This window comes from Stegastes partitus, unplaced genomic scaffold, assembly GCF_000690725.1.
Source record: "Stegastes partitus isolate 25-593 unplaced genomic scaffold, Stegastes_partitus-1.0.2 Scaffold192, whole genome shotgun sequence".
Classification (NCBI taxonomy): domain Eukaryota; kingdom Metazoa; phylum Chordata; class Actinopteri; family Pomacentridae; genus Stegastes; species Stegastes partitus.
Window position 1 is genome coordinate 619,521 of NW_007577923.1, and position 12,376 is coordinate 631,896.

Here is a 12,376-nt window from a genome sequence, read left to right on the forward strand (position 1 = left end):
GACAGCGGCTCTTGTTTCATTACAGTAATCCACTGATGATGTGCCAAGTCAAAAAATCTGCACCACGAAAATCCATTTTTAACACCTTACCAGGCAAATTTGTGAAGCTGCTTTTTAAATAAAGATCACAGTCACCACCTCACTGGCATGCTGCTTTATTATCTTAGCCACCTTTGGGTTGGCAGCAGCTCCCTGGTCTAATGAAATGGATGATACTTTGACATTTTCTGTGCTGATGTGGTGAGTTAGCCTCTGGCCCAGGACAGGTGAAACGTAATTAGGGACAAATGCTTAACACCAGAATAAGGGCAAATAAAAGGGAAACAAATATTACTGGTAATGTAATAGTAGGCACACATATTTAACCCACTGTGATGGAAGTAATTCAATATTTTTAAAAATAAATGTTTTTTTTAATCTTTCAAATGGGCCCATTAGCTTACATGAAGCAAAGAAAAACCTCAAGAACTGAATGGACAGCATCCTACTCATTACATTAACTTTCTATTTTAATAATCCACACCTATTTAACCAATAAGACCAACTATGTATATTGCATACCTATAATTTTACATGTACAGCAGAAGAAATGCAAAGGTTTTCTCAAATACATGAAAGCAGGAAATCTGAGGTTGAAATCAAGAACAGTGAGCCAAGTGTGTCCTCTCCCGAGCCCTCCCTAACGTCAAAACACGAGAACTCAGCTGTCACATAGTAGAGCTCGGACGGACAGATGATTTAACAAAGATCCGCTGGAGAGCCGGGAAAAGCTTAGACACACTTAAATGCACATGCATCTTGTACTTCAACCAATGCGAAAATGACTCCAGCCAAGTCCTTCAGCAGTTCTGCGAGGAACGAAGGAAAAAAAACTCCAATCAATTTGCAAAACTGTCGACATGCTGTATCTCCCAAAGACAGAAGTGCAGGGCCGCACACGGCTCTGCTTTTAACTGTATCTGAGCTGTACAGGGGAGAGTGAGGGGCTCATTTCTAGCGGTGTCTTTTTTAGGTAGCCTGACAACAATGAGGGTTAAATTCAGACCTACTTTCCTTCAGTAATCAGGTCAGGTCCGGACAGGTGCTCCCTGACTGATAAAAATGCTGTGGGGATGGATGGGGGGCTCCATTTTTACTGATGGTTCTAATGTTTGGGGAGTCATTTGCGTTATGAACCAATATTAACACACAAATGAGCACAGCAAGCTAAAGAGAGGTTGCTATTTACCTTGAGGAAGAGAGGAGATGGAAGCAATTTAGTTAATTCTTCCAAATTTTGTCAAACTCTTGTTTCATCATCATCATCTTTTAACTAAATCTGAGCTATTCTTTTAAATATTAAACATACTTAATGCTGCACGATTAAGCTCACATAATTTGCACTGAAAAGCAAGTCCTCCAGATGAAATGATAACATCCTTTGCCTAATTTCATGGTCTCGGTTAAAACAAACCCATGCTGACTGTCAGCTGGAAAAGGGACATTGTTATTTTCCAACCTTTTTGTTGACCCATCCATCCACCCCAACCTCATACCTCTGTGGACTTTGTGGCTCTATAAAATATCACCCTGCTTCATTCTTGGCATCTGATGAACTTCAACATATGCAAATGTTTTAGGAATTTGTGGAAAAATTATTCATCTTGCCATTTTCGTGAACGAGGAGTCACGAAATCATGCAGGAAAAAAAAGCATTTCTTTTTCTCAGCGAAAAAATCTGCGTCCCTTCACAAAATTCCTTCTGCTACTTCTTTCTATTTGTGGAACTGTATATCACTAAATCGCTTCCTCACAGTCACTTAATCCAGTCCGCAAACATTTAGAGCTCATGCAAACACATCTTTCTAGAGCAAACAAACATGACGTCTTTTAATTGGCAGGAACACATTCTGCTTTTCGAGCTTGAAGGGTTCTTAAAAAGAATCAATACTGTTGCATTGTATTATTCATTGTATTTCTCCTCATGCCAAGCACTCCCATCACAACCGGCTGCCTTCCGTGAAAATTAATGCAGCATGCAATGCAAACATGACAAAGAGCCGACCATTGATTTTTGCATTTTGATTTTCCTCTTGAGGCGTCTTGGAGTTTTATGGTTGCGGTGGTGAGGCAGAGGCTTTTGCTGTGTCTCCGCATACATTTATATACAGTATGTGCAACTTCAAGCGTCTGTGTTCATATTTCTCGGAGTGTGTCCGTGGAGGAGGGGCTTTGTGAGGAAGATGTGTAATTCCTCTTAATGTTACTATCTCGTGAGCACAGTGGTGAATGGTAGATGTGCTGAGAGTCTTGCACTTGCCTTGCTGTTGCTGACACTGCAATGTCCAGAGGCTGCCTGATCTCTCCAGTCAATCCAGTCTCAGTGTGCCGACGCTGCCAGGGTGGAGCAGGGCAGAGAAGGAAGGGAGTTACTTAGAGTACAAGAACTGGCAGGCAGCAGACTTCCTCAGTTAAGACAGCACAAAAGAAACTGCCCTGTCTAATTACTCTCATTTCGCTAAATAACTACTTGTTTTATGAAGCGGCCACTCCCAGAGCAGCGTAATAACAGCACAGTTGTGGCGAGATGTGACACAGAAACCAACATTTCATCCTGAAAGTTACTCTGAGCAGAAAGTGTTAACAGGTGAAGTTCAACACCTCTCAATTAAAATGGAGGGAATACGTCTTCTTCTTCTTTACACAAACAAATTCCTCTCATTTCAGCACCCTTTTGACATATTTTGAAACTTGAAGAAACTTGCACTCTAGGTCAGGATTCACCTCAAAACATCCCGGGGGCTTTGACAAAAATCAAGTGCCTCTGTGATCATAATTGTGTCTACATTCCCTGATGATTGACGACTTGGCTCAGCCAACCGTTGAAGTGAAGACAAACAAACTGAGGTTTCCATTTGCGTGTTTATGTAACTGCTCGCTGCATGTAATTTACAAGGTTAGCGTGGAAGCAGGTTTTTAACATATCTAAACTTCAAACTGCCGTCTCTCCTCTCCGTCGGCAGAAAACTGTGTTTATCTTCCACTTCAGCTTCACTCAGTTTGTGAGAAACACCATTGTGTTTCTGGGAAACAAAAACTAATTAACCACTGGGTTAAAAGTGCACATCATGACATGCCAGTAAAGATGTGGGGTTTGAATCTGGCACATTCCTATTGTTCCATATGACCTCTCTTCTCTGCCCCACTTTCTCAGTAGCTCATCTTTGTTGCCTATCTGATGAAGCACAACAGTTCTGTAATCTTTACATCAGTCTGTGCTTGGAGTTCTGGCTTCATTTAAACAGTATTTCTTACACAGAGATCCCAAAATAGCTCAGTAGTTCAAAATCACATACATTCTAAATTATAATATGATTATTTACAGACTAGTTCATTCATTCCTTTGCATAAAAAGTTCAAATTTAGCATCAGATTTAGCAATAATTTATGGTTCACTCCAAAAAAATAAAAATGAATGAAACAAATGCTTAGTAGATACCACAAAGTTTGTGTTGGGAGGATCATCTGAAGGTTTTAGGGCAGAAGTCCATTGAGAAAACGATTAATTTTACAATTACCTTTGCTACACCTTTTTTATTTAGATTTTTTAGACTTCTATGATTGGTATAGTTTTATTCTATAAGTATTTATAATTCTGCTTATATTTTTTTTTACATATTCTCATTATGAATGTGAATTGAAGATGACATAAATAACAGAAAACAACTGCAAAAATACAAAAACATCCAAGAGCATCCAGAAAGCCGCGTTTTCTATGATTAAATTACAGTTATTGCTTTTCTTCATATTAAACGGAAAAGCTCTGTGGTCTGCACCTCTGCTCTGCTGTCATATGACCAACCCCAGTGCTGGTTGTAAACAATGCTGGCAGTCAATCTGGTTTTGCAGTTTGCTTGTTCTCTATGATTATAACAGCGGAGTCATGGAATGATTGAACGAGATAGCGTTTGGATCATAAAATTCTGTGCTGGGAATTATTCCCGTGACTCAGCACACAGCACTATTACCCGCCATTACAGCTTGACGTAATGTTGTTTGAAACAGCATGAAATTACATTTACCTGCTTTAAATGGGCCATTAACGTCAGGATGGCATTCCAAGAAGATGGAGAACTGGACTGAGAGCTTTTTTTTTCCCTTCCGAGGGGCAGAGTGCAACAAATGCAGCACTCATGAGGGAGGTGATGAGAGGAAAAAACGTGAGGAAGGCACAATATAAAAGGATATAACTCCAAAACTCAAATAAAGATTAAAATATAATTATTAAACCATATCTATTTGAATGACTACTGTTTGGATGTTTTAAATACGAGCGGTGCCTTTCATGCAAGTTAAGATGTCATTTGTTTTTCCCCGAGGCCCTGCTATTACATCACTATGTCTTTATGTTGAAGTGATGTGTTGAGAAATCTGATTATGCTAGAAGTCTGCTACCCCTCCAGCTCTAAACGTCAGTCATTGTTGTCTTGGTTAATATCATCATAGTGCGAGGCTAGCTCCCTTAGCAGCCCTTTGGCAAAGGAGTGCTTTTGCTGTGCTAAGCCCTCTACACTTGTCACTCTGGCAAACGGGGAGAAGGCACGACTGAATCAAAGTAATTGCTTTTGTAAGAACGAATCACTTAAGGTGTCTGAGAAATATGTATAAAGGTGATGTTAAGCATGATTTTAATTTTGTAGAGAAAACCACCGCATGCTCTTTGCAGAGAGACTGATAATCAATAAACCGTGAGGTGTATTGATTCTCGCTGTATTGCACAAGTGGACGATTTCTATTCTCCCTGTAGTCACAGACACACAAATATCTGACAATTTGTCTATTTGACAAACAATCTGAGGCACCAGTTAATTAGTTATTGTTGCTTTTTCCAACTCCCTTGAGGTAAACCGCAGGCCTTTAAAGGCCCTGCACACCCTAACAGGTGTTTTCAGTTATTCTGGTTGATTAATCCTCCGCTCAGGTTGAAACTGGCACAGTTATACTGGGAATTAAGCGAGGTCGCCAAACCTAACGTACCAATAAGGATGATAAAGGTGTCGCTGGAGAGGGACAGTTGGAGACGTCAACACCGACCTGATAGGACATCTACGACTATTGAGCGCACCTAAATATAAGCCAAACCCACTAACTTTAAAAGGAAAACAAATTTTGTACATATATAGGCTGCACTTGTCTATAAGCTGCAGGTGTCCACGTTGTAACATGAGATATTTACACAGAAAGCTTTTTTAAAAACTTTTAATTTAACCGGTAACAAACACAAATATGTCCCGCAAATGCTTTTTTCCGAAGAGTGCCTGTAACACGGCTGGTTAAGAAATAATATAATAAAAAATACAGCAGCCTACCAGGAAAAGTCATTGATCGCTATCTTCATCTTCCTCCTGCACTAAAACCACTAAAGTCGTCTGCTTCAGTGACAGAGTTGAACAGCCTCAGAATTCCTTCGTCACACACTTCCTCAGTCTCTCTTTCGCTCTCAATGCCACTTTCATCTCGAGTCAAATTCGTAGAAGCTGTAAAAATCCATAAATTGGCCGCATCATTGTTTAAGCCGCAGTGTTCAAAGCGTGTGAAAAAAGTAGTGGCTTATAGTCCAGAATTTACGGTAATCAGACAAAACAGAGGAAAAGGTGGACGTATAGGACCTATAAATATGGCTGCCAACATTTTAGATTTGGCTTCTGTTCTAATGGTTAGACACTGTTTTAAAGTGTGGCTGGATAAAATATAAGAAAACATGCATTAGGTTGTATATTTTACTTCAGCACTTGCTTCCAATACCAGAAAGAATTAACATTTCTGCAGGGAATATTTTTACCCTGAGAGGTAAAGAAGCTCAAGATGGCATATCCAAAACACGACATTACATGCTGATCTGGTATAAGAAGTACCATAAACTAGATGGAAGGGAAAATGTTTGGAGTTGGCAGGATGGCAGCTTCCTATTGGCCAGAGTCTAATTTAGACTTATAGGACTATCACTTCAAAATTCTTGGTTTGTGCCGTAAACACCTCAAACAGCAGCAGTAAGCAGGATACTAGTATTTATAACGTACACAGGGACATGTACATCTTGTTTTGTAGAGCTGTCTCACCAGCATCACTATATTACTTTCACATTTTACGGCTGGGAGCAGCTCTTCTAATTTCTTTGTGAGCTGCTTTTTTACATAATAGACCATATCCACGACACACATTTTGACTTGTCAAAGCATGAAAAGAACAGGTATGATTAATAGCTGCAATGACTCATTACACCAGGGGTTTTCATGCTTTGACAAGTCAGAATGTCTGCTGTCAAAATAGTTTACTTTGAATGTGCATACAGCAGTTCTTATATCTATGGCTGTAAAAGAAAAAAAAAAAGTAGTAAGAGGAAAAACATACTTTTAATATATACTGTTGGTGAACTGGGACCACAGCACTGAGAATTTGGCATGTCAGCATTAGCAAAAAGGTGAAAAAGGGTAAATATCCATCTCAAAATAGGAGCAGGATAAGCATGTTACCTTATATTTGAGTGACTTTTGCATAACACTTGTTCAGTCAGGCGTGCAGCTTTTGTTATTTGGTCCATTTCTGGTAAGTAGAAGTTGGGAAATCACCTTTAACAAACTTTCTTTTTAGCAGCAAACATTTTGTGATCTCACCTCCTTGCAGACATACTTCCTACAAAATAAATGTTGAAAAGGTATAAAGTTGCTCGCCTTGCTACCTTACCTTGCCACCAATCAACTACCCTTAATGCAACACTCTCTTAAAGTGACAGATTCCTCCATATAACCGGCCTGGCACCCAATTACCTTCTTGCAAAAAATTCATCCCTCCAGCCTCTTTAACTTCTGCCTGTTTCAGTCTCCTGGTATTTGCATTCATCGTTTGTCTTGAGTAGATTAATACACAAGCTCCTCTTTGTGTTTAACTGACTGACCTTTTTATTTTTTAAATAGATAAAGATTGTGTTTGAGTAAGCAGCTTTTCGCAGCTTTATGATCTCTACCTGCAAGCCAGCACCTCACTATATTAGCTGTGTGTTTTGCTTAGCTTGTTCTTAAGGGACAGTGTCATAAAAGTTAATATTCTCTGACAAATCTTTAACTGTGTCCATGTTTTATGCTTTTGAGCAACACCTGGTGTTATATTGACTGTATTGATGCCCGTTTTTATAAATACATGGTACAATAAACTTGCTTTTTTCCACATTTATAAGTGGTGCACATCATTATCTGTGATTCTCTTGACCTTTGAATTTAAAGCTGCAAAGTGGAAGCCGACCTCAGCATCATGTCTCATATTGTACGCAGGAAATTCATGGAACACTTGGAGCATTGGACATAAAACACAAAAACAAAAGGACTCTGCCACCGCTCTCTCTCCATTTTCATCCGTAAACACGTGTCATTCGCTCATGTCTCTTAAACACACATCTCATGCTTAACAGTGACTCACTGGTCGTCCCCTTATTTTCCACCTCCGTCCCCCTTTTTGCAAAACTGCCATTAACACTTCTCCATCGCCATGGCATCCAAAGCTCGGAGCTTAATTTTAGTAAGGTGGGCTCACAGCAGGTCAACAAAATAATGTTTTCAGTGTCAAAGCCTGTGTCTCTTTTCATGTTGACTCACCCGCTGCATTGTGCAACTGCATCACCATCATCGCTGGGACTCGGTGCGCCACAGCAAACTCACAGCATTTGGTATTTAAAATAATTAGTGGTTTGTAATTCGGTGGAGAAATGATTGTGACTGGCTGCAAACTCTGGATGTCATCGTTTGTCACTCATTCTCTGACAAATAATGAGTAATATTGAGAATCTGTATTCATTAAACTTAGGAATACAGTCTACATCTCCACCGACTTTAGAAATTCCAGTTGTGCCGACTTGGGGTTTGTTTCAACAATACTATTTTGTTTAGCTCCTCTGAAATTAGGCCCTATGTAGGATGTTATAACCTCTACTAACATCCATTTTGAATGAGATAAAACAAAACAGGACAAACCTTCATTTAGAAATTTAAATTTTCGATCCAGTTGTTAAATATGGCTTTTTTTCCACCCCTCTGCATTGCTATCTACAATCAGAAGATTTTAGAATATGCGTGTCATGAGAAATTGGTTTCGCTCTCTGCTTGTCACAACCTGTACCATCAGTCAGTGTTGAGCGTGGCATCGCTTATCAATACAGGCTGCTTGTCTTTCTGCTCGGATTTGACAGGTCACGCAGTGATCCTCTCACTGGAAGAAGGAAGAAAAAAAAAAAAAAAAGCTACCTTGCGTGCAGTGCTAGACAACCAAATTACCCTTCTTTGGAGAAGGAGAATATAATCTGTGTCTCTGTTTGTCTGCCGTATACCCACACATCCACACAAACACACTGAAACACATGGTTGATTCGGGACTGCTGTTCTGCCAGCAACATCATCACTCTCCTTCCCACCCTTGTCTCCATGGAGACAAGCTTCCAGAGCTGGCTGGCTCCAGACCGTTGTGAATCAGCACAGACTAAAAAGGGAAGGGGGAGGGAGAGGGGAGGGGGGGGGGGGGGGTCTCTTTGTGTTTAAACATGACTGAAAGAACACTGTGAGCTCTGTGTTATCTTAGCCCCAACACTGACACGATCAAAGAGTCCGACTGTTCCTGCATGCAGATGTGAAAAGGAACCAGAAGCAGAGCATCTGAGAATTGTGTTGCCATCATTGTAGTCTTCACATGGTACAGGTGCCACCATCTTACTGTGCATATTGGATGTTTCCACTTCTTCCACCAGTCATTCACCCATAACTAAAAATCATCCCAAACTGAAAACTTTATCCCCTCATTGCCCATTTTCAGGCACATTTAAAGTAATTTCCTCTTTATCTCATTTACTCAAACAGATAAGCCCTCATAAAATGCAATGAGTGGATATTCGTTCATTGGTTTTACTGCAATCATTAAACTGTAGTACAGCTGATTGCGTAGTTTTATTAACAGGATATGTGCATTTTAATTTTCATAACTCAACCAAATAAACTTCATACGTTTTTATGGCATCCAAATCATTTGCTTGCTTATGTGTTTTTTTTTTCACCTTTACCAAGGGACCAAGAGCTGGGAAGACTCATTAAACACAACTCAGCCTATATTAATCATTGATTTTCCAACCATGCTAGCAGCGAGGCTCGAGGAACAGCCTTTAGGTTGGTCAGCCACTTTGGTATTGCATTGAATTTTGCAGAGATAATAATTTTCCCTCAATTGAATTGTGTGATCCCTTAAAATTTCCTCAAACGCTGCCATCAGGAAAAACATTTAATTTCAGTTTATGACAAAAAACTACAAAACTACTGCAAGTTCAAGCCATCTACTCAACATGACTCTTCTTGCTGCAACATATCCTGTATATGTAGGTAAAACGCTAGATGTAGAAGCGAGTGATGAAATGTTGCATCTCAGTAATTAAAATGTTAGTTTGCAAAACGCTTTGGTGTGTGGTTGAATATTTTTGTTCTTCCATGTCTGTTTTGTGTTTGCTATGTCAATGTTTTAACTTTCTGGAGTCTTACCTCAGCTTCAGCATCCACCTGTAGAGTTGGAATCAATGTCCATCACACTCCAGTGTTTGCCCACGCTGAGCTTATTTCTTGTGGTGTGAGAAGAGGTCAGAGTCTAAATGCCAGATATCAATGCTGTATAGAGCGTCTATGAAAACATTTCCTTTGGAAGATTTACCCTTTGACCGATTTTCAACACTGAATCATGATCAGTTTAATTTGGCTTTTTAGGTAAGAATTTACAGGAAAAAATACTCTCCAAGTGAAAATAGATTTCTAAATACTAATTCGTTGAAGTGGTATTTACAGTCTTGAATGATTTACCTAATCAAACAGAAGTGCAGCCAGTTTTTGCTTATAGTCACACAGTTAAGGAGAGATCATCTGAGTGCAGTAAATGTGTCTCGAGTGATAATATAAAGACGCCTATATCTGGAAGGTCGAGTCACTGTTGAATCAGTGCTCCTGGTTATAACTACACCGTGAAGACAAAAGAACACTTCAAGCAAATCTGTGAAAATGCTACTGAAAGCATAAGTCAGTGGATTGATAAGAGAAAATGTTCACCACTTACAGTGAAATCTATAAATAAAAGATGAAAGAAATATGGCACATGCATACATACGACTACAACAGGCTGGACTCAAAAGCTGAGTGACCGTGCAAAAAAGAGACTAGTGAGGGAGGCCACCGAGACACCTATGACTCATCCGAGGGAGTTACAAGCTTCAGCGACTGAGATGGGAGAGACTGTGCTACAACAACTGTTGCTTGTTCTTCATCAGTCAATGCTTAAGGGGGGTGGAGGGCTGGTGTGGGGGGTCGGGAGGTGGTAAATCCTGACTAGAGTTCACCAGAAGGCATGTGGGAGACTGAAGTCTATTGGAAGTTCTTTGGCCTGATAAGACTAAAATTGAGTTTTTTGGCCATCTGGTTAGACACAATGTTTGGCAGAGACCCAACTCTGCCCATCATCACAAACACACCATCCCTGTGTGAAGCATGGTGGGGGCAGCATCATGATGTGGGGATGCTTGTTGGCAGCAGGCCCTGGGAGATTAATGCAGCAAAGTACAGGGAAGTCCCCGAGGACAACTCTTGCAGTTTCCAAGACAGATGTGACTTGTTTATCAGCATGATAATGACCCAAGTATGCAGCCAAAGTTACACAGAAATGGTTTAAAGACAACAAGGTGAACGTTCTGTAGTTACAGTCCAGACTTTAATCCTGTTGAGAATACGTGGCTGGACTTAAAAAGAGCTGTTCACTCATGATCCCTGTGCAACCTGACAGCGCTTGAGCAGTTTTGCAAAGAAGAATGGGGTAAATTTGCAGTGTCCAGCTGTGCAAAGCTAATTGAGACATATCAACACAGGCTCAAGGCTGTAATTGCAGCAAAAGGTGCATCTACTAAACAGTGAGATGGGGCTGAATACTTATACAATCACATGTTTTAGGTTAAATATTTTTAAATAACTTGCATTGCTATGTAGAAATCTATTTTCACTTTGACATGAAATTTGTTTTTGTCAAAAAAAAGGCACATTAAATTGACCATGAGTCAGTGGTGAAAAGCACTAAAAAGGGGAAAAGATCCAAAAGTGGGTGACTACTTTAGCCACTGTATGCTCTACATTATAACAACAATATACTTTTTGCAAAATATCCAACTGAATTGTGTTTATTCAGCTTATTTTGGACCCAATTCTGTCTAACTGTTGCAAGTGTATAAGTCCATCTTACATCCTTATTCCCTATAATGTAATACAACAGTTTCAAAAATATTGCACATTTTTACAAACAGCAGACACTGCGTCCCCTTTATCCCATTAAAAACTGATGCAACACGCTGTATGCATGTACCTCTGTATGCGTCTAGAGGTTGCCTTAGGTCTTAATGGATTATTTAAAAGATCCATTTCTCCCAACAAAACCCATGAGCCGACCCGCTGACTGCTGAAGTAGCTGATGTGCTCAGAGGCTGCCGTGGCTGAAACAGGATGGTGACTCCATGAATTTTAGAAACAGGATGGCCAGTTAGCACTACTTAGAAAGACGGATGGAGCGCGAGAGCAGTTCAGGTAAGATCATGAGTTGGCAGAAAGCAAAGGGCTGTGTAGAAAGACGACGTGTCTGCTATAAAAGGCGGTTGTTGAGTCAAGGAAACGTCCTCCTGCTGTGTGTCAGTGGTGCAGAAAGACAACCAGAATCAGCTCCAAGCTTCCATGATAAATGCACTAACAGCTGGACGCTTCCACAGTCAGAACAATGTCGGAAGTGTTTAGTGAAGTCGGTTTTAGACCGGATGTAATGGATCTGTTGGAGCGTTTGTGTGTGTGTGTGCAGGGTTCACTTAGAGGAGCAGCGGAAGAGAAAGCTTTCATCAGCTTAACACCTTCACCTTCACGAGAAGTCTGAATGGGTACTCTGTGTTCATCACATTTATAGACACACACACAGAAGCATGCATACACAGATGCATAAAAATAAACGTACCCGCGCACGAAGCATGCGTTCATGCCATACCTCGTGTGTGTACAATTTCAGAGGAAGTGAACCATATTAAAGGTCAGAGGACACACAGAGATTCCTGGGAGTGTATTGGGTGCTTTGCAGGGCCAAGGAAAGAGCAAGGTATGCTTTATGATTGTGGATGAGGAGGAAGAGAGCAACGAAGGCTGTTTCTACTCCTGTCAACGTTTTTACTGAGTGTCTGCTATGTATCAGAATTTCATCTGTGTGCAAGTGAGGAAACGGAGTAAAAAGGATGGAGACTGAGAGAGCAAAGGCCACGAAAGAGCTCGTAAATTTTAGATGACACTTTGTTGGACGGGTGACA